This window comes from Macrotis lagotis, chromosome X (assembly GCF_037893015.1).
Source record: "Macrotis lagotis isolate mMagLag1 chromosome X, bilby.v1.9.chrom.fasta, whole genome shotgun sequence".
Taxonomy (NCBI): domain Eukaryota; kingdom Metazoa; phylum Chordata; class Mammalia; order Peramelemorphia; family Peramelidae; genus Macrotis; species Macrotis lagotis.
The window spans coordinates 106,404,266-106,431,495 of NC_133666.1; positions in this window are offsets into that span (position 1 = coordinate 106,404,266).

Sequence of the window (27,230 nt, forward strand, 5' to 3'; positions counted from 1 at the left end):
TATTTTCCAGTTGATGGCTGAGGATGGTTGCATTCTGTAACATAGGGAATCTGTCTCTTGTAACCTTACACAACTGACAACACAGCATAATATAATTTGACTATCCTACCTTATACTTTTTTTGTATTTTCTCCCACACATATCAGATGGAAAATTTCACTGGGGGGGAAATCACTACAGATATAAGTAAGCTAACTTACTTAATCATGGCTTTAGTTAACCAAACAGAGAGAATCTAAATGGAAAATGGGTAACCCAAAACTGAGAAGAGGGCCTAATTTTCCTTCTTTGCATTAGTAACCCTGCCAATCTGACTGAGACACCTTATTGAATTTCTTCCAGCAAACAAAAACAAAATACTTTTGCCTAGCCATCTCTTTTAAAACCAATGGTTTCTTTTGCATAAAAATAATAGCTCACATTTATACAGAACTTTAAGACTTACAAATATTCCTAACAACCTTGGATGACATATAATGCAATTACTGCTGTTCCTATTTTGTAGAGGAAGAAGCTCAAATTGGTTAGATGACTTGCCCAAAGTCACATGATTTCCAAGTGTTATTAGAACTAGCATATGAACTCAATTCTCATTACACAATCTTGCCTCTTCATTCTGTTTATTAAATAATTTAGTGGGGGGGGAACCACAACAGTGATATGCCAAGAGGAAGTTTTATAAGAATATTTTTGTAGCCCTTAAAAATATAAGGCAATGCAAAAATATTTTATATAACTGATGACAAATCCTTCAGTCCAGCAAAACACAGATTTTCTGTGATCTCCTTAGTCAAAAAACTGTTTGTGAGGATATTCCCTCCTTGAGGCAATCCTGGGGGCAACACATCCACCACTTACTGTAGCCACTGGCTACTTGAGTTCAGTTCTGCCAATGAGGAATCATTATTCAGACTTGGGAAAGCATGGGTGGAAATAAAACAAAAATTTATTAAAAAAGGTTACAAGAGGAAGGGCTCAGACTTCCAGTCAATATGGCAGAGAGAAGACAGGCTCTGTGTTAAGTGCTCGTGGGATCCTCTCAAAAATAACACGAAAGAAACCTCTTAGCAGAAACTTGATCAACAAAACCCAGAAAAAGAAGCTAGGAGAATGCCTACCAACAAGGTCTGTCTCAGGGGACCATGGGTGAACTTGGACTGGAGACCAGAGAGAAATCACAAGGATGGCAGCTAGGGGAAGCCAGAGGACTGACCTCAGCCACAGAAGCTTAACCAAATTTAGCCACAGAGTCTCTGGCCTGGGGGAGGGGAGGTCTTTCTGCCAAGAAATCTTCCAGCTTGGTGTGGGACCTGAGCTCCACACTTTTAGCAAAGCATTCTTTCAAGAACAACAGTATCCCCCCCCCACCCCCTCAGGTTCAGGTGTGGACTACAGAGACTGGCTTCCTCCCCCAGACCAGCCCATTGTTCAAGGTCAATTCAAACACTGCTGCCCCTCCTTACCCCCCCCCCACTCCCTCCAGAATTGGGAGAGGGCTTCAATCACTCCAATGAAAGCAATCAGAAACCCCTACTGGTCCCTTGGAATTACTAAACCAAGTAAGCAAAGCCTCTAGGCTTTTCAAAAGCAAACCTCTGAGAGCCTGCCCCTTCCCCAACACAAGATCCTAGAAAAATGAAGAAAAGCCATTAAAAGGGGGGACCCATGGAGAGATACTTAGAAGAACTAGATTCTAACCCAGAGAGAGATCTAGCTCTTCTGAGAATATGAATTGATCTCCAGCCCAGAAAGACTTCCTTGAAGAAATCAGGAAGGAGTTTAAAAATCAACTGGAAAAACTGGGAAAAGAAACTCAAGAGAAAATTAACATATTACAAGAGAAAATTAATATCTCACAACAAGAAAACAAATCATTGGACAATACAATTGGACAAATGCAAAATGAGAATAATTCTCTCAAATCCTCAATTGGGCAAATGCAAAGAGAAAGTAATTCTATCAAAACTACACTTGAGAAAAATGGAAAACTTCAAAAATAGAATCGACTAATTGCAAAAGGAGTTGCAAAAGGTAAATGAAGAAAATTCTTCTCTAAAAAAAAAAAGAATGGAATCTGTGGAAATGTATGACCCGAGACAACAAGATTCTGTTAAACAAAACCAAAAGATTGAAAAAATAGAAGAAAATGTAAAATACCTCATCAGCAAAGCCACTGACCTAGACAATAGATTGAGAAGGGACAACCTGAGAATTATTGGTCTTCCTGAAAATGTTGAAGAGGAAAAACAGCCTAGATTTAATATAACAGGATTTAGTGATGGAAAACTGCCCTGATATCATGGAACCAGAGGGAAAGAATATATTGATCCCCTCTGGAAAGAGATTCTAAAATGAAAACATCAAGAAATGTTGTGACCAAATTCCGGAACTATGAGATAAAAGAGAAAATCCTGCAAGTATCCAGAAAGAAACAATTTAGATATCAAGGAGCCACAGTATGGATTACACAGGACCTGACTGCATCAACATTAAGGGATCAAAGGGCCTGGAATGAGATATTTTGAAGAGCAAAGGAGCTTGGAATGTAGCCAAGAATCCACTACCCAGCAAAAGCTGAGCCTTCTCTTCCAGGGGAAAAGATGGACATTTAACTAAATGAGAGACTTCTAACAACTTCCTGATGAAAAGGCCAGAGCTAAATGGAAAATTTGGACATCAAACAGGAGGCTCCAGACTCATGGAAAAGGTTAAAAAAGGGGTAAAGAAAAAAACCTACTATCCAGTAAGATGAAACTGACTATATCCCTACCTGGGAGAAAGACTGTAATAACTCTCAAGAATTGTAACTCTATTAGAGAGAATATAGTTAGCTAGAAGTGATGGACACTCATGACTTTTGTGTGATTCAGATACCATGATATAAAAACAATACCTCCTTAAAAAAAGGGGGACAGTAAGGAGGCAGGAGGATGGAGGAGATTGAATGGGGTAAATCACATTACACTAAGAGGTACAAAAGACCTATTGCAATAGAGGAGGAAAAAAGGAGGAGGTTAGAACCACCTGAATCTTCTTCTCATCAGACTTAGCTTAAAGTAAACTGACACATACTCAGTTAAGTTAAGAAACTTATCTTATCTTTAAAGTGTTAAAAGGGGAAAAGGGGAGGGGGATGGGAAGGGGAGAAAAAGAGGAACTGACAGAAAGAAGGGAAGGAAGAAGGGGAAAGGGGAAAGAAAATGGAGGGGGGGTTGACATAGGAGGGAAAACACACTGAAGGTGGTAGTATTCAGAAATAAAATACTGGGAAATATGGATAAAGGGAAAAGTGGGGGGAAATACAGAGGGAAGATAGCATGAAGGGCAATAAAGAGTTAATAATTATAACTTTGAATGTGGATGGGATGAACTTCCCCTTAAAATGTAAGCAAATAGCAGAGTGGATTAAAAACCAGAATCCTACAACACGCTGCTTACAAGAAATTCATTTGAAGCAGAGAGATACATATAAAGTAATTTTGTTTCAGCTGAAGTGAAAAAAGCAGGGGTTGTAATCATTATTTCAAAGCAGCTGCAAAAATAGATATCATTAAAAGAGATAAGGAAGGAAACTATATCCTACTAAAAGGTACCATAGATAACAAAGTAATTTCAATACTAAATATGTATGCATCCAATGGTATAGCATACAAATTTTTAGAGGAGAAATTGAAAGAACTACAGGAAGGGTGGCAGGTAGTGCAGTGGGTAGAGCACTGGCCCTGGAGTCAGGAGTACCTGAGTTCAAATCCAACCTCAGACACTTAACAATCACCTAGCTGTGTAGCCTTGGACAAGCCTCTGACATGGACCCAGGTGCCTCCAGGGATCTAGGCACCCCTTCTGGCTGCACTGTCACAGCCACTTTTTCCTACCCCTGGTTCCAATGAAACAGACCTTTCCCAGGAAACTTCTAAGTTGTCTTGGACTGGGTTCTGTCCCTCTAAATTTTAGCTAGTCATAATTTGATGACTTCTGGAGTTTTGAGGGTAATGAATTTCTGAGAATTCCTACCTTCATGTTCCCATCTTGGTTCTGCCTCCCAAATTTCATATAGATATAGATATAGATATAGATATAGATATAGATATAGATATAGATATAGATATAGATATAGATATAGATATAGATATAGATATAGATATAGATATAGATATAGATAGATATAGATAGATAGATAGATATACATACATACACAAATAGACCAGTGTTTAGTGGTTAGTACACTTGGAAGGATATAGTTTTCTTTTTTTTTTTAAGATTTTTCAAGGCAATGGGGTTAAGTGGCTTGCCCAAGGCCACACAGCTAGGTAATTATTAAATGTCTGAGGTCGGATTTGAACCCAGGTACCCCTGACTCCAAGGCCGGTGCTCTGTCCACTGCACCACCTAGCCCCCCCAGGATATAGCTTTCTTATTTGATACCTGTTACATATATAATTAAGACAATCAGATTAGCAAGCTTTGATTAGAATAAGCTACTGTCAGGCATGATTTTCAAGGATAAGCATAAAAGCAAAGAGTTTAAGCATATAATGTCACTTTTATGCTATGCAAAATGCAACTATTTTATCAAAGTACAAAAAAGTTTTTTAAATTGTGTGCATATACTAAAAAAGAGTACAGTTTTATGCTATATTATATAAAATACTTTAATGGACATTATTGGTGTGGGTACTCCTTCCACAGAGATAGATTTCAATCCATTCATTCTTTTCAATCATTTGCAATGACTGTCTATAGGTTTCTCCATTGTGGCATAGTAGATAGAGGAATGGAGTCAAGAAGACTTAGGGTCAAGTCTGGCTTCTGACTTAGCTGTGTGACTCTATCCAAGTCACTTAATATTTCAGCACCCTGACAGCCCCTGAAGGCTATTAGAGACAAATGGACTATTATTTGTAGAAGGCTTCTTACCATAGGAGTTTCAACACATGAGTAGGTCCACACCCTCCATAGTACAGCACTCTGCAAACTGCTACAGGGAAGGTTGAGGCTAATGAATCACTAGAGTATTGAAGAAGAGCTGAGGTATTTTCAGCACTAATATTGTGAGCCACCTAGATTAGGAAAGTCATCAAGCTGCCTAAAGTGGGTTAGCTAGTCTAGGTCAGAAACAGATCAGATTAAAGTTCTCAGGAAGAACAGTATTGTGATTGGTCTCTGTGAATGGTGTCTGGACTTCAAACCTTGTCTAAAAGGAAAATAAAATCCTCCACTTCACAAAAGGTCTTTCTCTGTTTTTGTTATTATTATTATTTTTTAAAAGAATTATAGAATTTGGTATCACAGGATCATAGACTGATTATGATTGGAAGAGATTCTTAGAGACATTTTAAAGATGAGGAAAATAAAGACTCAGAGGAGTTAAGACCTTAGCCAGTATTGCATAGCTAGGAGGTGCCTGAAGCAAGATTTTAACTTAAATTTACAAGATGACGAGTTCGGGGCTCTATCTATTGTGATGTTATATTTTGTGGATGCCAAGGCTACACATTTCTTACCCCTCTCCTTTGCTATGTAGAGTAATATTTTTACACAGTAAAAGTGGTTAAAAGCAAATCACTCACAATCATCCATGACTCTATGTGCATTATTTGTAGATCAAATTTTACTTCACAAATCATGAGAGTTGCAGTTAAATCAAAAACAGTCAGACTTTCTCCTTCCCCCCCATCTTTTTTCTTTTCTAGTGACATATTGGAATAGACTTTGAGTGTGTTGTACAGCATATATTTGGTAAGGGGTACTGCTAGTCAAAAATGAAGGCAAAACCAACCTTGAACCCTAGGAACACACTATTTGAAAGGAGAAATATCATGCCTTGTGAGATGAAAGTTGCCAAAGAGTATTGAGAGAACTTTCTTTTCCTCCTGGATTTTTCCCTTCTTCACTAGTCATTCTTTCTCTAGGTCTTATTTTATTTCTTCATCCTCTTTATTCATGTTCCTAAATCTCTTCACTTTCAATCTAATTCAATCTAATTACTTCAAATTTACACAGTTGACATCCACATTTCATTTCTGTCCCATTTTTTGCCCAATATCTAAGTATATATCTCTAATTGAATAGAGGATATCTACAAAAGTGGAATGGGATTTGGGAGTCTTTTATTTGGTGACTGCACTGGCAATGCTTCATTTTCTCAGAGGTTCAAAAGAAAAAAATATCATTAACTACTGAGGCATATTTCAACAAAATAGTTTTTATATTCCATTATGAAGTTCTTAGGAAATTTAAAAAATATGAGATGAATTTCTATATTTTTCTTTTTTTTCCCCCTTTGTCCATAGACTCTTTCTGGCATAATTATTAACCAAAGGAGGAAAATATAGATGCAATTTCATTTGATTATTTATAAAATAAGCTCACTATTTTGTGAGCTCATTATTTCACTTTTTTTATAGAGTACAGAGAATATTTCCCCTTTGTATTTTTATTTCTATTTTTTAATTCAGTTACCTGACACCTAACAGGCGCTTAAATAGAGAAGCATGTACTAAGTGCATATATACCAGGAACTGTGCTGGGTTCTGGTGATACAAAGAAAGAAAGACAAAAACATCATACTTGTCCATAAGAAGCTTATATTCAGATGGAGGAAACAATATATAAATATTTAGGTTTATAGAAAGAAGATAGAAAATAGTTCAGGAATTCAGGTGACTTGTAGTGACTTTTTTCAAATGGTGGCATTTGATCTGAGTTTTATAGGAAGCCAAAGTCAGAAGTCATTACAGGCTACAGTGCCTGGATGGGAGATGGGAGATGAAATATTATATGTATGAAATAGTAATTAAGTCAGTATAGTTTGACTGTAGAATTTAAGAAGGGGAGCAAAATGTAAAAGGATAAGCAATGTGGAAAAGGACCAGATTGTGAAAAAATTTAAATATCAGAGGATTTCATGTTTCATTCTAGAAGTAATAGAGAGCTGAGTAGGTCAGATGTATATACATTGGGAAAATCACTTTGATACTTGAGGAAAGGATGAATTTGAAACTATAAGGAAATTATGAAATTTCCAAATGAGAGGTAAATAGGGGGTTAGCTATAAGATTTTAGAGAAGGGGATTTATATGAGAGATGGTTTCAGTGGGTTTATGACTGAAGTGAGAGTGAGAAAAGGGGATGATCCTGAGATTGTGAATCTGGATGATTGGAAGAATAAGGGTAACCTTGAAACTTATTGGAAAGTTTGGAAAAGTTGAGAGTTTGGTGGGGCAGAGTATGATGTTCCATTTTTGATACATTGAATTTGAGCTTTCCATCATGAAATGTACAATATGGGATATCCAGTTTGCAATGCATAATAGGCAGCCAATGTTGTGGGGTTAGAACTCAGAAGTAAGATAGAAGGTTAATATAAAGATCTGGGAATCATCTCATAGGTGATTAAATCCATGGAAGTTGATGAGATCACTAAGTGAAATAATAAAGAAGAAAAAGAGTTGAGGATCCAGGTCAGAGCTTCAGGGGATATCTACAAGTCTCTGGGAATGGCATGTATCAGGAAAGGAGATTGAGGAGTGATTAGACCAGGAGGAATAGCAAGAGAGCAGTCAATGGACAACTTACAGAGGAGAAAGTTACAATACAATGTTTATCCTTCATTTTTGAAGAAGACCATGATAACAGGGAGGTTATGACATGTCCAGCACTTGAATTGGATTTGAGTGAGGGGATGCTATGCTAAGTCACCAGCCTCACTTTCTCTTTCAGAGTCATCTGGGCCCAGTGGACAGATATGAATCAGGATGACTGGAGATGACTCTGGATTTAGGGCAATCAGGGTTAAGTGATTTGCACAGGGTCACACAGCTAGTGAGTATCAAGTGTCTGAGACTAGATTCGAACTCCTGTCCTCCTAACTCCAAGGCCAGTGCTCTATTCACTACATCACCTAGCTGCCCTAGGTGAGAAAGTATCTAAGAGATTGATAATACTAGTAGAAGTAGTAGTAGTGGTAGTATTAATGGTAGTGGTGATAGTAGTTATAGTAGTAATAGCAAAAATAGCTAGCACTTATAAAGTAATTATATAGTACTATGTATCAGTCACTGCAAATATCTTTTGTTTACAAATATCTCATTTGACCTTCACAAGATGTCTAGGAGCAAATTTCTATTATTATCTCCATTTTACAGTTGAAGAAACAGACAAACAGAGGTTAAAGGATTTGTCTACAGTCACATAGCTATTATCCCTTGGTGGATTGAAGTGTCAAATGCTGTAGAAAAGTCAAGAAGAATGAGGACAGAGAAAAGAATATTCATTTAAGTAATGAAGAGATCACTGGTAAATTTATTGATAGTTCTAGGACTTGAATGTCTGTGGTTTATTTTTTTTATAATGAGATTAAATAGCTAGGTGCTAAAGGAGAAAAATTACTGCCATGCAATGGAAAGAGTACTGAATGTGGAGTCAAAGAAAAGAGAGTTTAAATCCCAGTTTACTTAACTTCTCTGGGTCTTAGTTTTCTCATTTATAAAATGAATGGATTAGATTAGATGGTCTTTAAGATCCCTCTAAGTCCCAATTTATGATGCTATGAGGACTGCACAAAATAGTGATTTCCAGTGTCACACTTTTTTCAATACTTTCTAGAGGATTTGTGTGTGGATAAATATATGTATATAGCAAAAAAGGTAAAAGCTTGTAGAGATACATAAAGCATAGAATAAAATTTTAGTCTATCATGAGAAGGATCTATCACTTCTAAGCAATCATTCCAGTTATGAATCAGTAAAAACTCTAATCCTCAATATTGTAAATTCTCATATCACAGAGTCTGAAAATTGGAAAGGGGTCTCAGCAGCCATAAAATCTAACCAATACATCAAAGGAATCCGTAGTATAACGTAATTCAGAAATGATCATTTAACCCCTTTTCCCAAGAGAACTACAAAGAGGAATCTACCTTACAGCGTTTCATTCCACTTTTGGACAGCTCTAATTAACAAAAAAAATAGCTATTTATATTCCTCTTCCATTCCACTATCCCTCAAACCTTCTTAGCTCCAGGCTACATATGACCAGTTCTTTCAATAAATCCTCATGTGTTATGAATTTAGCACTCTTTACTCTCCAAGGGTAGCTATATAATCCTTTATTTTTCATTAATATATGTAATAAATAAATTCATACGTATACAGGTATGTGCATGTGTGTGCGTGTGTGTGTGTGTGTGTGTGTGTGTGTGTGTGTGTGTGTAAAACAAATTTTCCCCATCCTTAACTACCCTGGCCTTCTGTGAGGTTCCTGGGTCACAATGAAAAATCACAGTATAAACTGAATTAAATTCCAGCAAGTTGACTCCATCAAGTCTACAAAGGCCGTAGAATGGGGCTTAGATTGAAGAAGGGAGAGAAAAAGAAAGGCCAAAATAAACCCTCTTCTTCTTATCTGTTGCTTTAATAAAGGGAGATTAAAAATCAAAAATGGAGGAAAAACTTCCTTTAGTTTGGAAAACCAGAAATCACCTCTTATGCATGCATTACTCTAAATCAAATCCTCAGAAATATGATGTATTTTCCACTAAGATTCATGTTAAAGTATGAATGATAGAGCCACATGTAGGAAAAAAAGTAAAATAATATATTACTTTAGAAGTCATGCCTTTCCTTTTCAAAGCCTTAAAAGACATTAACCAATTAGCATCCAATCAAATTCTCCCCTCCCCGCCCATTCTGACTGTTCAGGTAGTTATTGTTAGTCTTATTTCACATATAGTGTAAATTTGGCAGAACTTATTATTATTCATATACAGATATAAGGTATTGTTCTGACAATAAGGGTCAGTAAGATGGCCTCAAGGAGAGGAAGAGTCAGGTTTCAAATTCCACCTCTTGCACATATTGACAAGTTGCAACCTCTCCAATGGCCCAGGTCCCTAAGACTCTTGTTCATCCTTTGATTTCAGAGAGGACCAATACATCACAGTGTGTTGTCTTAGCTTGCACATGAATTAGATTTAAGTGAAGCAGATTTACACAAAATCATCTGACTCACTCTCTCTTCTAGAGTCCAGTGGCAATACAAAAGTCAGAATTGCTATGGCTAACCTAGGATGCAGTGGATGAACTTAGCATCTTGATATTTATCCAGTTCTAACAGCTTCACAGTGCTGGTTCTCATTCACCCTTTCAATCCAGAAGGTCGTTACAAGCTGGTGGTGCACTTCCCACTAAGTTAACAACAGGTTTGAAGCCTATCAGTTACCTTTATCTGCTTTAGCAGATCTGCCAAAATAGTTTTAACAGTATTGGATCACTATGCATGCTATGGTTTCTTGAAACCACAGGGGAGAAGTGGACACCAATGGTAGATGAACAACTCTGAAAAGGGCTTGTCAAGCCCTCAGAGTTGCAACCAGAATTGCTAGTCCACATAGATCCCTTTTAAGAGAGTATTTGCTTCTTGAAAACACTAAATAGCATAAATGCAGTTGTCAGTGAATGACTGCAGAGCAGCCAAGGACAACAGCAATAGCAACAGTCTGACAGCTGTGAGACCATTAGAGACTTCTAAACTTAGGGAGTTCTGGCCAACACTTAATAATTACCTCGCTGTGTGGCCTTGGCCAAGTCCCTTAGCCCCACTGCCTTGCAAAAACTGAAAATAAAAAAAATTGTCCAAAAAGAGATAAGGAAGCTATATCCTACATAAAGGTATCATTGGCAATAAAGTAATTTCAATATTGAATATACATGTACCAGCAGTACAGGATCCAAATTCTTAGAGGAGAAGCTGAATGAATTATAGAAAGACGTAAACAGCAAAACTCTACTCAACCTCCCTCTCTCAAAATTAGATAAATCTAACCATAAAATAAACATGAAGAAAGTTAAGGAGGTGAATAGAATGTTAAAAAAAACTTAGATATGATAGACCTTTGGAGAAAACTGAATGGGGATAGAAAGGAGTATTCTTTTTTTTCCCTTCAGAACATGGTACCTGCATAAAAATTGACCATATTTTAGGGTGGAAAGATCTCATACCCAAATGCAGAAAGGCAGAAATATTGAGTGCATCCTTTATCAGACTATGATGCCAAAAATATCATGTGGAATAAAGGGCCATGGAGAGATAGACTTAAAAACAAATTGAAAACTAAATAACCTAATTTTATTTTTTATTTATTCATTCATTCATTCGTTTGTTTGTTTGTTTGTTTTGCTAGGCAATAGGGTTAAAGTGTCTTGCCCAAGTCCACACAGCTAGGTAATTATAAGTGTCTGAGGCCAGATTTGAATTCAGGTACTCCCGAATCCAGGGCTGGCACTCTATCCACGGCGCCGCCTAGCCACCCCTAAATAACCTAATTTTAAAGAATGAATGGATCCAACAACAAATCATAGAAAGAATTAATAATTTCATCCAAGAGAATGACAACAAAACTTATGGGATACAGCTAAAGCAATTTTCAGGAGCCATATTGTATCTCTAAATGCTAACATGAATAAAGTAGAGAAAGAGGAGATCAATGAACTGAGCATGCAACTAAAAAAGTTAAAGAACAAATTAAAAATCCTTAATTAAACAAATTAGAAATTAGAAATTCTGAAAATTAAAGATGAAATTAATTAAGTCAAAAACAAGAAAGCTACTGAACTAATAAAACCAAGAATTAATTTTATTAAAAAGAAACCAATAAAATAGATAAACCTTTGGTTAATTTGATTTTAAAAAAGAAAGAAGAAAAACAAATTACTAGTATCAAAAATGAAAAAGGTGAATTCACCAAAGGAAACTTAAAGCAATAATTCAGAACTGTTTTGGCCAATTGTATGCCAATAAATTTGATAATCTAAGTGAAATGGATGAATACTTACAAAAATATAAATTTTCCAGGTCAAAAGAAGAGGAAATTAAATACTTAAATAACCCTATGTCAGGAAAAGAAATTGAATAATCCATTAATAAACTCCCTAAGAAAAAATCTCCAGGGCCAGATTGGATTCATAAGTGAATTCTATCAAACATTCAAGGAATAATTGGTTCTGATTTTAAATAAATTAGTTGAAAAACTAGATGGAGATGGAACTCTGCCTAATTCTTTCTATGTCACCAATATGGTGCTGATATCTAAACCAGTAAGAGTCAAAACAGAGAAAGAAAATTATAGAATATTTTCCCTAATGACTATGGATGCAAAAATTTTAAAGAAAATATTAGCAAAGTGATTACTACAAGTTATCACTAGTATGATACACTATGATCAAGCAGAATTTATTCCAGGAATGCAGGGGTGGTTCAATATTAGGAAAACTGACAGCATAATTGATTATATTAATAACAAACCTAACAGAAACCTCAAAAGATGTTGAAAATGTTTTTGACAAAATACAGCACCCATTCTTACTAAAAACACTAGATACCATAGGAAAAAAATGGATTATTCCTTAAAATAATAAGCAGTATCGTCTGAAACCATCAACAATTATCAGTATGCAATGGGGATAACCTACATGCATTCCCAATAAGATCAGGGGTGAAACAAGGATGCCTATTATCACCACAATATTATTCGATATTATCCAATATTGTATTAGAAATAGCTTTAGCAATAAGAGAAGAAAAATAAATTGAATGAATAGGAATTAGGAATGAAGAAATAAAATTCTCACTCTGCAGATGATATGATGATATTCCTAGAGAATCCTAGAAAAGCATCTAAAAAACTACATGAACCTATGCACCATAGTACAACTGTCCATGAGCTTTTCTTGACAACGATATTGGAGGCTTGGTCTACATGCTCACAGAAGTAACAGGTGACAGACATTCAAATGCAGGTCCTTTGATTCTAAATATAGAGCTTTTTCCAAGGTACCATAATAACTATAATGTTGGCTTAATTGTTTAGGATTCTAAGGTCTGTACACTTTATTCTACATCAATTCATAAATATTTTCTGAAGTTTCTCTGAATCAATTCCTTTTTAAATTGCACATGTCATTCATATGTCATATTTTGTTCCACCACTGAATGGGTATCCATTTTGTTTGTAATTCTTTATTACAGCAAATAGTATTGTTTAAATATTTTTGTAAAGATGAATCCTTTCCCTCTTTCTTTGATCTCTTTACAGATATGTACCAGTAGTGATATCTCTGAGTTAACACAATTTTGCAAAGTTTAGTATCTTCAGGGGTATGGTTCTTTTTTTATTTTTATTTTTTTATTTTTATTTTTTAATTAAAGATATTATTTGAGTTTTACAATTTACCCCCAACCTTACTTCCCTCCCCCCCACCCCCCACCCCCCGGAAAGCAATCAGTCAGTCTTTTTTATTTCCATGTTGTACATTGATCCAAATTGAGTATGATGAGAGAGAAATCATATCCTTAAGGAAGAGACAAGAAGTCTAAGAGGTAACAAGATCAGACAATAAGATATTTGGTTTTTTTCCCCCTAAATTAAAGGGAATAGGCCTTGAACTTTGTTCAAACTCCACAGTTTTTTATCTGGATACAGATGGCACTCTCCTTTGCAGGCAGCCCAAAATTGTTCCTGGTTGTTGCACTGAGTGAGTCCTTCAAGGTTGAACATCACCCCCATGTTGCTGTTAGGGTATAGAGTGTTTTTCTGGTTCTGCTCATCTCACTCAGCATCAGTTCATTCAAATCCCTCCAGGCTTCCCTGAAATCCTATCCCTCCTGGTTTTTAATAGAACAATAGTGTTCCATGACATACATACACCACAGTTTGCTAAGCCATTCTCAATTGAAGGACATTTACTTGATTTCCAATTCTTTGCCACCACAAACAGGGCTGCTATAAATATTTTTGTACAAGTGATGTTTTTACCCTTTTTCATTATCTCTTCAGGGTATAGACCCAGTAATGGTATTGCTGGGTCAAAGGGTATGCTCATTTTTGTTGCCCTTTGGGAGTAGTTCCAAATTTCTCTCCAGAAAGGTTGGATAAGTTCATAGCTCCACCAACACTGTAATAGTGAACCAGATGTCCCACAACCCTTCCAACAATGATCATTATCCTTTCTGGTCATATTTGCCAATCTGAGAGGTGTGAGGTGGTACCTCAGAGAAGCTTTAATTTGCACTTCTCTAATAATTAATGATCTAGAGCAATTTTTCATATGGCTATGGATTGCTTTGATCTTCTCATCTGTGAATTGCCTTTGCATATCTTTTGACCATTTGTCATTTGGGGAATGGCTTGTTGTTTTAAAAATATGACTCAGTTCTCTGTATATTTTAGAAATGAGTCCTTTTGTCAGAATCATTAGTTGTAAAGATTGTTTCCCAATTTACTACATTTCTTTTGATCTTGGTTACAGTGGTTTTATTTGTGCAAAAGCTTTTCAATTTAATGTAATTGAAATCATCTAATTGGTTTTTGGTGATGCTCTCCAACTCTTCCTTAGTCATAAACTGCTTCCCTTTCCATAGATCTGACAGGTAAACTAGTTCTTGATCTTCTAATTTGCTTATAGTATTTTTTTTATGTCTAAGTCCTGTAACCATTTGGATCTTATCTTGGTAAAGAGTGTTAGGTGTTGGTCTAATCTAAGTTTTTTCCATACTCATTTCCAATTTTCCCAGCAGTTTTTATCAGAGGTAGTTTTTATCCCAATAGCTGGACTCTTTGGGTTTATCAAACAACAGATTACTATAATCATCTCCTGCTTTTGCACCTAGTCTAATCCACTGGTCCACCACTCTATTTCTTAGCCAATACCAAACAGTTTTGATGACTGATGCTTTATAATATAATTTTAGATCAGGTAGGGCTAAGCCCCCTTCTTTTGCACTTTTTTCATTAAGCTCCTGGAAATTCTTGACTTTTTATTTCTCCATATGAATTTACTTACAATTTTTTCTAACTCATTAAAGTAATTTTTTTTGGAATTTTGATTGGTAGGGCACTAAACAGATAGTTTAGTTTTGGTAGAATTGTCATTTTTATATTAGCTCTACCTATCCATGAGCAGTTGATATTTGCCCAGTTATTTAAATCTGATTTAATTTGTGTGAGAAGTGTTTTATAATTGTTTTCAAAAAGTTTCTGAGTCTGTGTTGACAAATAGATTCCCAGGTATTTTATATTGTCTGAGGTTACTTTGAATGGGATTTCTCTTTTTAGCTCTTCCTGCTGTATCTTGCTAGACATATATAGAAAAGTTGAGGATTTGTGAGGGTTTATTTTATAACCTGCAACTTTGCTAAAATTGCTAATTGTTTCTAGTAGTTTTTATCATGTCATCTGCAAAGAGTGAGAGCTTTGTCTTTTCCTTCCCAATCCTAATTCCTTCAATTTCTTTTTCTTCTCTAATTGTTGAAACTAACATTTCCAATATAATATTGAATAGTAGTGGTGATAATGGGCACCCTTGTTTCACCTTTCAGGGCTATAGTTCTAAATTGTTTTTGAATTTCTTGCCTTTTCATATACTTATGTATTGGGCAATAGTTCTTTTTCTTTTTTTTATTATTAAACATTAGAGATTCCCTTTATTTAATTAATAGTTCTTTTTCTTATGTATTTGTATCAGGTCCTTATAGTGATTGCTTGAATATCAGATAATAACCAGGCAAATTTATTGCAAATATTTTCTTTCAGCTTAGTTTCCCTTCTAGTTATAACTGCATTGCATTTTTTATATAACAACTTTTCATTTTTATGTTATTTTTATCTTCAGTGATCCTTTTGATTCCTTATTCAGTCAAGAATTCTTCCCTTATTCATGGTTATGAAATGTATCTCCTCTTTTCCTCTAGTTTATTTATGATATGACCATATATTTTGGAGTTTATATGGCATATGATAAGAGATGCTTATCTCAGTCTAATATCTCTTATACTTTTCCAATTTTTACAGTAGTTTTTGAGATATAATAAGTTCTCACCCCTACTAGTTGGTGTTTTTCAGTTTACTGAACTGCTACTTTCTTCCCTTTCTTTTGGATTTTGTGTAACAAATTGATTAAATTGAATGCTTTTTTTTGCTATTTTTTTGCTTTTTTTTGCCAGCATTATCTAGTACTAGTTTAAAAGATTACTGACTTGTAATGAAGTTTGAGGTCTGGTATTGTTAGAGTCCTTTCCTCACCACTTTTAAAATTATTTCCTTTGAGATTCTTTTCTTACTCCAGATGAATTTTGTTATAATTTTATCTAGTTGTATTAAAGCAGTGCTTTGGTAGAATGGTTTCTAGTTCATCAAGAAAGAGGACTTTCCCATACTAAGGTGTGGGCTTAGTCATGTAAGAAGATGAGGACTGATTATTGTTCTTCTGGAATGATCCTTCAAAACTGTATTATAATGTATTATAACTTTTTTCCTTGCAGATGATTCCTATAAATGTTACCTCAAATCATCTTCAGTAAAGATTAGTTGAAGGCATGAGTGGATTAAACAATTCTCTTTCTTTTTTATTTATTTGGCATCTTATTTTTCCCCAGTTATATAAATTAGATAATTTTAACATTAATTTTAATACTTTACCAAGTGTTTTCCTTTCTACTTCTTCAGTCCCACCCCCATTGAGAAGAAAAGCAATTCAATATAGATTATTTATGTGTAGTCATGCAAAATATTACCATAATAAGCATATTGTGAAAGAAAATATAAAGGAATTTTTAAAGCTCTTAGGAAAAATAAAGTAACAAAAATATGCTTCAATCTGTATTCAGACACGATCAATTCTTTCTCTTGAGATGAAAAGCATTTTTCACCACAGTCCTTCAGTTTTCTTGGAGCATTGTTTTGCCAAGAATAGCTAAGTCATTCACAGCTGATCATCTTACAATATTGCTGCTACTTTATATCTAGAACATTTCATTTTTCATCACATCATGTAAGTCTTTCCAGGTTTTTCTGAGAGCATCCCACTCATCATTTCTTATAGCAGAATAGTATTCCATCATAGTCCCATACCACAATTGATTTAATCATTCCCTGATCATTCCCTCTTTGCCATTGGAAACATGTTATAAATATTTTTGTACATATATATCCTTTCCCTTTTTGATTTTTATCCATTTTGGGATATAGACCTAATAGCAATATCGCTAGGTCAAAGGGTATACATGCTTTTATAGCCCTTAAGGCACATTTCCAAATTGCTCTACAGAAGGGCTGTATCAATTCACAACTCCATCACCAATGCATTAATTTCTCAATTTTCCAACATCTGTCATTTTTTTCTTTTCTTTTCTATTAGCCAGTCTAATAGGTATGAAGTAGTCCCTCAGAATTGTTATAGTTGCATTTATCTAATCAATATTGAGTTAAAATATTTTTATATGGCTTAGATAGTTTTGATTACTTTATCTGAAAATGGTTCACATCTTTTGGTCACTTATCAATTGAGGAATGGTTTTTCTTTTTATAAATTTGACTCAGTTTTCTATATGTTTGAGAAATGAAACCTTTATAAGAGAAACTTCTTTCAAAATTTTTTTCAGTTACTATTGATAACTATATTTTTCTCCATCCCATTTCTATTCTTTCTTTTTTCACCCTGTCCCTCCTCAAAAGTATTTTGCTCCTGAATACAAACTCTCCCATTCTGCCCTACCTTCTATAACCCTCCTTCTCTTATTCCCTTCCCCTTCTACTTTCCTATAGGGTAAGATAGATTTCCAATTGAGTGTATAACCTGTTTGAGTCAATTCTGACAAGAGAAACATTTGCTCACCTCCTCACTCTTCCCCTTCATAGTAAAATATTTTTCTTGCCCATTATGTCTCGCCCTTTCCCTTTCTCCAAGGACATTCCTCTCTCACTCTTTAATTCTATTTTTTTAGAAATCATCTAGTCATATTCAACTCACACCTGTGTCCTCTGTCTATATATTCTCCTTCTAACTGTTCTAATAATGAAAATTCTTGTGAGTTGCTAGTATCATCTTCCCAGGGAGCGAAGTAAGCAGTTTAAGTCGCTTATGATTTCCCTATCCTATTTTCCTTTTTATACTTCTCTAGAATCTTGTATTTGAAGACCAAATTTTCTGTTCAACTCTGGCTTGTCATCAGGAAAGTTTAAAAGCTCCCAATTTCATTGAATGCCCATTTTTTCCACTGAAAGATTATGTTCAGTTTTGCTGGCTAGTTGATTCTTTGTTTTAATCCAAGCTCTTTCACCTTCCAAAATATCATATTCCAAGTCTTTTGTTAGTCTTTAATGTAGAAGCTGCTAAATCTTGTGACTTGTACTTAAATTGTTTCTTTTTTTTGGATGTTTGTAATATTTTCCCTTTGATCTGTAACTTTGGAATTTGGTAATATTCCTTGAATTTTCATTTTGGAATCTCTTTCAGGGGGTAATCAGTGGATTCTTTCAATTTCTATTTTATTTGCTGGTTCAAGAATATCAGCACAGTTTCCTTGATAACTTCTAGTTTCTCTCTCTCTTTTTTTTTTGATCATGACTTTCAGGTAGTCCAATAATATTTTTTTAATTAAAATTTTTTTTTAATTTTTATTTAAAGGAAAATGAGGTTAAATGACTTGCCCAAGATCACACCGCTAGGCAATTATTAAGTGTCTGAATCCAGATTTGAACTCATGTCTTCCTGACTCCAAGGCTAGTGCTCTATCCACTGCACCACCTAGCTACCCCTAGCCCAATAATTTTTAAATGATCTCTTCACAATCTATTTTTCTAGATTCCCCCCCCAATTTTACATTTTTTTCCAATTTTACTTTGTTTTCTATTGTTTTCTTTCTTTTGGTTTTGTTTTATTGTTTCTTGATTTCTCATAAAGTCATTAGCTATAGTTTTTAAGGAATTATTTTCTTCAGTGCCTTTTGTATTTCCTTTTTCATTTGGTCAGTTCTATTATAAGGAGTTTTTCCTTCAATGAAATTTTTGTGCCTCTTCCCATTTGGCCAGTTCTGCTTTTAAAGGCATCCTTTTCTGTGCTCCTTTCATATTTGACCTAGTTTTTTTTTTAAGGTGTTAGTTTCTTCGGGGTTTTTGTGTCTTCTTTACCAAAATAAGGATTCTTTTTTCATGAATTTTCTTGCATCACTCTCATTTCTCTCCCCAGTTTTTCCTCTCCCTCTCTTACTTGATTCTCAAAAGCCTTTTTGAGTTTTTTCATGACCTGAGACTAATTCATATTTTTTGAAGACTTTGGATACAGAAGCTTTGATTTTGTTATTTTCTGAATTTGTGCTTTGATCTTCCCTGTCACCAGAGTGAAGTTCTATGGTCAGATTTTTTTCTGTTGTTTGGTCATTTCCCCAGCCTATTACTTGACTTTTAACTCTTTGTTAAAAAATACATCTCTGTTTCCAGGAGGGTACTCTGTCACAAGCTTCTGGGGTTTTTTGCAACTGTTTTCAGAGATACTTGGATATATAATATCCTGTCCCAAGCTTCTGGGGTTTTTGCAACTGTTTTCAGAGATACTTGGATATATAATATCTTTTTTAAAAAATCTTGAAGCTCATTAGTTTAACAATAATCAAGTTATAGTTTAAATTGTCACATTATATAAATCTTTTACAATATTCCTAAACTCTTTAGTGTAGGATCCTAATCCTGATAAGCAGCAAGGGAGACATGAATCTTATCATCATCATTATAACTAACATTTATAAGGGGTCTACTGTGATCCAGGCACTGTTGTAAGTAAGCACTTTACAAATATTATCTCATTTGATCTTTATAGCAACTCTGAGAAGTTGATGCTATTATTATTTCCATTTTATAGTTGAGGAATTTGAGGCAAACAGAAGTTAAGTGGTTTGCCCTGTTGCATATATAGTAAATGTCTGAGGTAGACTTTGAACCTTGGTCTTCCTGATTCCAGACAAAGAAATCTATCTACTGGGTTATCTAGCTGTATCTTTAAATTGTATCTTCTAGCTTGTGACTAGTTACTTCCTTCAGAAAAGTTTTTGTATTTGTTAAATATTTGAACAGAACACATAAAGTGGAAAATATTGTATTTTTTTCTTTTTTTCTCTTTCTTTTTGGTACTCAGCTATCATGTTAAATAACTTAATGAGTCAAACAGGGAAAGGAATTGAGTCCTTGTAAATCAATTATATCATGTGCTAAAAACACAGATCTGTCCTTTTAAAATCAATATGAGGGAGGGTACTTATATGACAATGAATAATTGAATAAAACAGTCTGAAAAATCAAAATAAAAATTTCAGGTAATGGAAAGAGTACTGGTCGTGGAGTCAGACCTGTGTTTATATCTTAATTTGCCATTTACTTCTTGTCTGAGCTTGGGAAAATTAATTAATCTTATCAAGTTTCAGTTTACTCATATATAAAATAAGATTGCAAAAAGTATCTAAAGTCTGCATGCCCTTTAATACCACTACTTAGGCACATATCCTAGAGGTCAAAGAGAGAACAACATTTTAAAAAATTGTTGCAGAAAAAATTGGAAAGAGTGTGTATTAATCAAGAGGAAAAGCTGGACAAATTATGGTAGAAGGATGAAACAGGATGTTAGTGTACCAAAAGAAATACAGGAGATAGACTGAGGAATTTTGTAAAGTTTTTGTGAATTGATATTGTTCTATTGTTCAAAAATGCCCTCTAAGTAGAGCCAATCCTAGTTACTCACTGGTTTCTAAATTTTCTAAATTAAGCTAACAGACACACACATAATTTAGAGGCAGTGAGCAACCTTTGTTTATTGTCAGCTAGGCAAGTAAGACTGTTCTCAAGCAGGGTCATGAGTCACTGTCCTTAAAGTCACAGAATGTTAGAGCTATGGTCACAAGACCATAGAAAGCATTGAATCCAGAGGTTCTTAATCTGAAGTCCCAGACTCCTTGTAGGTCCACAAATAGATTTTAGGGTAGCTGTAAATTTGAATGAAAGAAATTTTTACTTTCACTAAACTCTAACTGGAATTAAACATTTCTTTCAATTATGAGTGCAGACAATGTTGTTTGTTCTTTATTTTGTAGGGGACTAGTGACATCATGGGGTGACATTTTGACTTATGGGAAATGGACTTAAATAAGGCAGAAGTGCACAAAGTTGTCAAGCTCATTTTCTTCCAGAGTCATCAAAATCCAGCAGCAAGACAAAATCAGAGTGACTGGTGATAATTCAAGATGTAGCGAATGGCCTTAGCATCTTCCATGTCTAACTTAACTCCAAGCTCTTCACAGTGCCTGCTTCATTTGCCTTCATGGCTGTTGGAACAAATTGTTTTCATCTACACATTTCACTTGGGGTGAACACATTTCATATGTTTAGAGTGGACATGCCCCTAACTCTAGTGGTCTATCTATTGGTTACCTTCAAATTGACAAGTTGACTCATCTGCTGAAAATGCAGGCAATAAATAGACTTTGTCAGACTGCCAAAAGGGCCAAGACAGATAAAAAAAGATTAGGAAACCCTGAACTTTTTATTTTATTTTGTTTTTAAAATTTATTTTTATTAAAGATATTATTTGAGTTTTACAATTTCCCCCCCAATCTTGCTTCCTTCCCCCCACCCCCCTACGGAAAGCACTCTGTCAGTCTTTACTTTGTTTCCATGTTGTACCTTGATCCAAATTGGGTGTGATGAGAGAGAAATCATATCCTTAAAGAAGAGAAGTCTAAGAGATAACAAGATCAGACAATAAGATACCTGTTTTTTTATTCTAAATTAAAGAGAATAGTCCTTGCACTTTGTTCAAACTCCACAGCTCCTTATCTGGATACAGATGGCACTGTCCTTTGCAGATAGCCCAAAATTGCTCCCGATTGTTGCACTGATGGAATGAGTGAGTCCTTCAAGGTTGAACATCACTCCCATGTTGCTGTTAGGGTATACAGTGTTTTTCTGGTTCTGCTCATCCCACTCAGCATCAGTTCATGCAAATCCCTCCAGGCTTCCCTGAAATCCCATCCCTCCTGGTTTCTAATAGAACAATAGTGTTCCATGACATACATATACCACAGTTTGCTAAGCCATTCACCAGTTGAAGGACATTTACTTGATTTCCAATTCTTTGCCACCACAAACAGGGCTGCTATAAATATTTTTGTACAAGTAATGTTTTTACCCTTTTTCATTATCTCTTCAGGGTATAGACCCAGTAGTGGTATTGCTGGGTCAAAGGGTATGCACATTTTTGTTGCTCTTTGGGCATAGTTCCAAATAGCTCTCCAGAAGGGTTGGATGAGTTCACAGCTCCACCAACCATGTAATAGTGTCTCAGATTTCCCACAACCCTTCCAACAATGATCATTATAACCCTGAACTTTTAAAAAAAATTTTTTTCACCAGTGAAGACTGAAGTCCTCTAAATTTACTTGTTAAGATTACACAGGTAATAAGGAAGGATATAACTTTTGACTTAGAGAACATTACATTATTTTGCCTTTTTCTTAAGGACCACAGTTCTGAGAATATCATAATTATGTTTTTCAATAATTTAAAAATTTTATAATTTTATATGTATGCATATTATTTTCAATAACTTACTCTCAATTTTTTTGGTAAGGCAATGGGGTTAAGTGACTTGCCAAAGTCACACAGCTAGGTAATTATTAAGTATATGAGGCTGGATTTGAATTCAGGTCCTTCTGACCCTAGGACCAGTGATCTATCCACTGCATCACCTAGCTGCCCCTACTTTACAGATTATTTTGCCTCATGAGACAGTCTCATGAGCTGTTGTGAAGGAAAGAGCCATCATTTGCTTGTAATGGAAAGAAATCCTTATCTGCTCATGAATGTTTTGTCCTAACTTACCAGGACTGGTACCAGTACCTTTTATACTTGAAGCCTTTTGAAAAATGATTTGTTTGTATCCTTTTCAATGTATATCATCTTCTCCCTATATAATAACCTAGTCTTGTAATAAGTAAAAATATCTCTGTTGATAATGTCTGACTCATTTTGTACCTATGGCCTACCTGGAGGAGTAAGGTATGTTTCATCCCCTAAAGACATGATTGGCTCCTACATGGATCAAAATTATGAAATCCTGGAAGCTTTTCTACCATGGTAGAGTGTAAAGTGTCAGGACTTGATTCACCTGAGTGGCATAGCCATTGAGAAACCCAGGGTCACCTATATTGTAAGAAGGCCTATAATATAATTGAAATAAAAACTGCATGAGCATATAATAAATGATTAACAATTCCTGTACATTGTCATGATAATTGGATGCCATCATTTTGCCACATGGTTTCTCTTAAATGTTGGGGTTCAGATGTGGACATAGTTATTTCATGATGATTTGACCAAAGGTTATAATTGAAAATAAGGTTAGATTTTAAGTCCCCTTTTATATTTCTCACCCATGTAGTCATTTTTTTGTAGTTTGAGTATCTTATTTTCTTTATTTATAAATGCATTGATGACTCCTGAGGTCTCATGTATCTCCAAATTTATGCTCCTCTAACTTACTTCCAAATAAAAATTCTAAAACAATATTTAGAATCAAAGCAGAAAACTCATGAATTGTTTTTCATCCTCTGAACTAACTGAACCTTATAAATTTTGTTGCCAAAAGGGGCCCAGAAGAAGATTCATCAGATAGCAATATATAAATGCATATACTTGCTGGCACAAACAACTAACAAGCTTCTTCCTATCTACGCCCTTTCCACCCTTTGTGCGTCACTGAACTCAGTACATACTGTTAAAGATCATGCTGCTGACGCTAGTATTTCCTGTCCTGAGGACTGCAAGGGAAGGATGGATGAATGACTGACAGTCTCTGTCACACTGGTGACACCTATGGTCTGGCAGTAAAAAAAAAATACCTTACAGTTTTGTTTGCTGCCCTGCACACAGGAAATCTCATGTTTTCCTCTTAAATTGAGCAATCCCTCATGTCTAAAGTTTATGATCAGTTTTTTGAAGGATTAGGCTGTTGTTCTAATCAGATATTATTGTAATATCCAGTCTACTCCAGTCCAGAAGGCATCTACTGTGTGCAATATACTGTTAGAAGTTAAGGATATAAAGGCAAACAATGAAAAAGATCTGAAAAAATCATGTTTTGTTGGATATTTTAACTTGTAAATAGATGAGTATATGCATGATAATTTGAGAAGGGAAAGATTAGCAATAAAGGAATTGGAAGATTTTCTTTTAGGAGCCTTGAAGGAAGTTAAAGATTCTCAGAGGTAGAGTAAGGAAGGGGTATGTTTCAGGTAAGAAGAATGAATGATCTATGCAAAGTCACAGAAATGGGAGAGAGCTTACCTAGGTGGAGGACTTGCAAATAGCATAGTATTTATTGGAATGTAGAGTGCTTAAAGGGAAGTCATGTGAAATAAATCAGGATGAAGAGGTTAAAACTAGTCTGTGAGTTATTTCAAATCCTAGGAACCTAGTTTACAAATCACACTTTTTTTTTTCCTGACCTTATATAATAAGCATCACTACACTGGCACACTGGTCCCTCCTATCATCATAGACCACCAAAGTCATGCTGAGTGGAACTCCAAGTAGAGAGGTTGTTTTAGAAATTCAGTTGTCAAAAACTATAGATGAGCTGTACTTTTTATCTTATGTCAGTGTTTAACCTTTTTTAAAATTTTAGACTTACATTTTTGTCCTGGAACTCAGTGATTTGGAGACATCACACCCCAAACTCTAGAAGATCACATCATGTAATACTAGACCTAGATCCATTGTTTAGGGGAAACTTATTACTAGGAAGGAGAGAAAACCAAATTCCTGAAACTACAAGGAGGATAGGAGAAGGTCATGAGATTGTGTATTTCAGACTTGGAGCTATTCTAAACCTCTCATTTTATAGTGAAAAAGTAACTTGCTTAAAGTCACACAGGTGGGTAGTGAACGAGACAGCATTGGGCTCTGGTAGACCTATTTGACTTCAAGTATGCCTCTCACTGGACCTCATTGCCTCTGGTCTGTTCCACTAATGAGAGGGTAACATAGTATAGTTGATAGAATGTTAGACAGAGTCAAGAAAATTGAGGTTTGAATCACATCTCATGAATTGTAGGCAGGTTTGCTATTCTTTTAAGAAAATTTTCTTGATCTCTTTAGTTTTTAACATTACTATATTTCCCAATCTTTCTCCCTTCCCAAATAGCCATCCCTGATAATAAAGAACAAAAAGAGAGAATTTTTTTTTACCAAAATTAACCAATATATTGAAAAAGTATGATATTATTTCCAGTATTCCATATTCAGACTCACCAATTTTCAAAGTTAGGGGAAATACTTTTCATATTTCACATAATGCCCAGTATGGTCATTTTAGTTTCACATGATTCAACTTCATTTATTTTGTTATTGTTATCCTTTTACATTGTTATCATAGTTATTGTGTGTATTATTTAAATGGTCTAATTATTTCCCTTTTCATTGGTACACATGTCTTTGGATGCATTTCTGTATTTGTTATGTCTTATAGCACAGTAATATTCCATTATTTAATTTGCTTAATCTGCTATTATTACTGATAAAGGCATTAAGGTTTAAAACCTTGCAATATTTTCCCCATTTCCCCTACTACATCTCCTTACTTAAATAGGGAACAAGCTGCTAGCACCCAAAACACCTTAAGCAAGCCAGATGCCTGGTCCTAGCACAAAAATACATAGGACTGGGCCCCCTTTGCTCTAGGAACAACAGAAAAAAAAGTGCTACCCATTAAAAACTACTATTCTGATAGGAATGATAAAAGTACCATCTCAGAACAGGAAAGCAGTGACAAAATACCTACATGTGAATCCTCAAAGGGATTTTTGAATTGGTCTCAAATCCAAAAAGACCTCTTGGAAGACCTCAAAAAGGAACTCAAAACCAAAGAAGAGAGAGGGAAGAAAAATGAAGAAATGAGAGACATGCAGGAGAATTATGAAAAATTGACTAAAGAAATCAATACCTTTAAAAATAAAACTGACCAACTGAAAAAGCAATACAATTTATCAAAAAATAAAATTAACCAATTGGAAAAGGAAATACAAAATTCAACTGAAGAAAATAAACCCATAAAAATTAGAATTGGTTAAAAGGAAGACACCAAAATTCCATCAAAGTCAAAAGGCTGAAAAAAATAAAAAAATTTATAAAAAGAAAATATATCCAAGAAAGATAATTTACAAATTATTGTTCTACCTGAAAGCCATCATCAGAAAAAAAAAACCCTGGACAATATCATGCAAGAAATTATCAAGAAAACTGCTCCAATATCCTTGTACAAGAAGTTAACATAATTCTTGAAAGACTCAATCACCCCCAGAAAGAGATCCCCAAATGAAAACTACAAAGAATATTGTAGTCAAATTTCAGAATTCTCAACTAAAGGAGAAAATACTGAAAGCTGTAAAAAAAAGAAGAAGCAATTTAAATACCAGGGAACCATAGTCAGGATTACATAGGACTTATCACTTATTAAAGTATGGAATATGATATTCTGGAGGTCAAAGGAGCTTGGATTATAACTGAGAATCAACCAACCTATTCTTTCAGGGAAAAAGATGAATTTTCAATAAAATTGAGAACTTTCACACTTACCTGATAAAAAGACCAGAATTAAGCAGAAACTTTAATCCTCAAATGCAAGACTAAAGACATATGTAAAAAAGTAAACAAAAAAATTAGTCAGTAAGACAAAGAAAATAATTAATCAATAAGGCTAAATGGAAAGACTATAACTATAATTTTTGAGAATTGTATTTCCCTAGATCAGTTGAACGGAACATAATTAGACGGAGGGTGTCAGTATAAATTGATCATAATGTAATGATTTACCTTAGATCGAGAGACTACCAATATTTCTATTGGGATAGATGGAAGGAGTGTACTTAGGCAGAGGGTTTGGGAATAAATTGATTATGATGTTATGATGTTTATGGCTCTTGAGAATTATATTTCTTTTTTTGCAAGGCAAATGGGGTTAAGTGGCTTGCCCAAGGCCACACAGCTAGGTAATTATTAAGTGTCTGAGACCGGATTTGAATCCAGGTACTCCTGACTCCAAGGCCGGTGCTTTATCCACTACGCCACCTAGCCACCCCAAGAATTATATTTCTATAAGGATGATTGAAAGCAGTATACTTTGGTAGAGGTTGTGGGTATAAGACAGGAATAAAACAAGTATGACTTGAAAAAAGGATTATACTGGGAGAAGGTGGAGGCATTAGGGGTTCATTTACACCACATGGAGAGATACAAAGGACCTATTATAGTAGAGTGAAAGTAGGGAAAGTGCAAAAACTGAGCAAATCTTATTCTCAACTGATTCACCTCAAAGAGGGAATTATATACATTCCCAAGTGGATTTAGAAATTTA